This window comes from Gracilinanus agilis, chromosome X (assembly GCF_016433145.1).
Source record: "Gracilinanus agilis isolate LMUSP501 chromosome X, AgileGrace, whole genome shotgun sequence".
Lineage (NCBI taxonomy): Eukaryota > Metazoa > Chordata > Mammalia > Didelphimorphia > Didelphidae > Gracilinanus > Gracilinanus agilis.
This window is the reverse complement of record NC_058136.1, coordinates 80,195,776-80,199,294: the sequence shown is the minus strand read 5'-3', so window position 1 is coordinate 80,199,294 and position 3,519 is coordinate 80,195,776.

Below are 3,519 nucleotides of genomic sequence, written 5' to 3'. Positions count from 1 at the left end.
CTCAAAGGGCTATAAAAAAATGCCTGCCCTNTTGCACAAAAATATTTATAGCTGCGCTTTTTGTGGTGGCAAAGAACTTTAAAAGGAGGGTATGTCCTTCAATTGGGGAATGGCTGAACAAAATGTGGTATATGCGGGTGATGGAATACTATTGTGCTAAAAGGAATAATAAACTGGAGGAGTTCCAGGCGAACTGGAGAGACCTCCGGGAACAGATGCAGAGCAAAAGGAGCAGAGCCAGAAGAACATTGTACACAGAGACTGATATACTGTGGGAAAATTGAATGTAATGGACCTCTGTACCAGCAGCAATACAATGACCCAAGACAATTCTGAGGGATTTATGGTTTAGAATGCTACCCACATTCAGAGGAAGGACTGCAGGAGAGGAAACATATAAGAAAAACAACTGCTTGATCACATGGGTTGGGGTGGACATGATTGAGGGTGTGGACTCGAAACTACCACACCAATGCAACTACCAACAATTTGGAAATTGGTCTTGATCAAGGACACATGACAAAACTAGTGGAAATGTGTATCGGCCTTGGGTGGGGGGGTTGTGGGGGGCGAAGGGGCAATGAGGAGCATGAATCATGTAATCATGTTAAAAATGAATATTAATAAATGTTTGAAACAAAAAAAAAATACTCTAAAGAAAGTACCTACCATAAGACTAGAATAAGCCAAATGGAAATAGGAGCAAAAAACCCACTGAAGAAAACATTTTTTTAAAGAGAAGAATTGCTCAAATGAAAAGGAAATACAAAAGTTTGAGGAAGAAAATTATTTCATAATATTAGAATTGGGCAAATGAAACTAAGAATGCCATAGGATATCAGAAAACAAAAAAAATGAAAGAATGAAAAAATAGAAGAAAATATGAAATGCATCATTGGAAAATTAACTGACATGGAAAATAGAGGCAGGAAAGATCATTTTTATGTATGCCTGGATTAAGAAAAAAGCCCAGATACCACATTACCAAAAATCAGTAGGGAAAACTGCTATGATAGTCTCAAACATGAGGAGAAAGTAGAAATTGAAAGAATCCACTGTTATCCTCTTGGAAAGAGACCCCAAAGTAAAACATCCCAGGACTATTATGGCCAAATTCCAGAGCTCCCAAGCCATGCAAAAAGTATAACTAGAAGGCAGAAGGAAAAATATCAGATATCATGGTGGCACAGTCAGGATTACATAAGAACTAACAGTATCTACTTTAAAAAACTTGAAAGCAGAGTATGATATCTCCAAAAGAAAAGGATCTAAGATTATCATCAAGAATCATACCCAGAAAAACAGAGCATAATCCTCCAGGGGTAAAGAAAAAATTGATATTTAACGAAATAGGAGACATCTAAGCTTTCCTGGAAAGGAAAAACGGAGCTATGTTGACAATTCAATGACCAAATTTGACATTAAATAGAAACAGGAAAAGATAAACAGAAAAGTGAAAACTGAAGGGTTTCCATAAGGTGAAGTTGACTCCATTAATATATGGAAAGGTGATATTTAAGATACTAGTGACATGTATGATACTGAGATTTTTAAGATCTTTATTGCAATTAGGGCAGTAAAAAGGAAAATAAATATAAGGACCAAAATAACTTGAGTAGAGTGGGATGGTATCCAAAAAAACGTGAAATGGTTTTCTTTTGGATGACTAATAGAAGAGAACCAAAGAGGAACACAGAAGAGGCACATAAGAGTCAGTACATTGGAAGAGAAAATGGAAGGGTGGCGGGAAATGCCTGAAACTTACTCTCATAAGAATTAATTCATAGTGAGAATAATATTCACATTTAGTCTACAGAAACCTATCTTTCCCTATATGGAAGCATTCATCTGAGAATTAACTATTTCCTTCATCCATTTGTCAACTGGGGAATGCTTTGTAATTTTATAAATTCAACTCAGCCATCTATATATTTGAAGAATGAGGCCTTTTCTGAGATACTTTAAAAATTAAATGAATTTACAATAACTTCAAATATTATATTTTTATGAAATGCCTTTACTATCACTAGAAGAAAAGGAATGAAAAGGTAATTATGTAACAACATTTTAAAAAAAAACACCACGTGATCAAGCTAATTTACCTGTTCAAAATGCCTGTTTTGATAGCTGCCCTCATAGGAAGGAAATAGAATAGACACCCAGCTCCCCCTAATTTATCTTATGTCTACATCAGCATGTAACAACAGGAAGACAGTGGGTTCCTGGATAATATAGTTCAAAGATAAGACTTCCAATTACACAATAATTTTTATAACATTTTCCTCTCAGTTTATTACCTTTCCATCTTGACTGCATTGGCCTTTTTGCCTAAAAATGTTTCAATGTAGCAAAAGTTGTCTATTTTACATCTCCTAATGTTCTCTATGTCTTATTTGGACATACATTCTTTTCTCATCCAAAGATGTGGCAGGCAAATTATTCCATGCTCTTTTAATTTGTTTATGGTATTACCACTTTTTTCTTTTTTAAAATTTTATTAATTTGTTCCAGATTATATACCAATGCAATTTTTAATAAATTTGTTGAATTTTTAAATTCATGTTCTCTTCCTTCCATCCCTCCCCCCTTCTCCTCAAGATGGTACCATATTGGTTAGACATATATATTATTATACAATACATATTTCCACTCTTGTCATGTTGTTAAAGAAGACACAAACATTAAACTAGAGAAAAATACATGAAGGAAATAAAGTTTTAAAAAATGGCATGATTCAATTGGCATTCAGATTGTTTCCTTTTCTTCTGTAGCAGTGGGTTTTCTTTTCCTTATTAATCCCTTAGAATTGTCTTGAATCCTTGAATAGATGAATACATTTAAGTCATTCACAGTAGATCTTTAGACTATTACTGTTATCATGTACAATAGTCTCCTAGTTCTGTTCACTTTACTACTTTACTTTGCATCATACATTATAAGTTTTTACAATATCCTCCATTATTTATAAATCATGTATTCATTTTGAGTTTATCTTGATACATGGCATGAAGTGATGACCTCTACCTTGTTTCTGCCATATTGTTTTCTATTTATCCTCGCTCTCTTCCCTCTCTCGTTCCCCCCATCTTGAGGATTCTGCCTATGCCCAAGGAGTGTTCCATCACCCTTGGCATGACAGCCTCACACCTCTGAAGAAAGCTACATGAACTCTGCCAGCAGCAAGTTTCCTTTCTGATCATTAGAGTGATTCATGGAGAACATGTTTTTAATATTTTTACCACATCCTCATTTTAGGGAGGATATCTACATAGCACAGTGTATAGAATGTTTAGGCCTAGAGTCAAGAGGAAAAGAGAAATCTAAAGAGAGAGCAAGAGAGAAACAGACAGACAGACAGACAGACAAAAACAGACAGAGACAAGGAGGGAGAGGGAAAGAGAGAGAGAGATGGAGAGAGAGATGGATAGACAGAGAGACAGAGACAGAGAGAGACAGAGAGAGGGAGACAGAGTGAGAGATAGACAGAGACAGACAGAGAGACAGAGAGAGATACAAAGA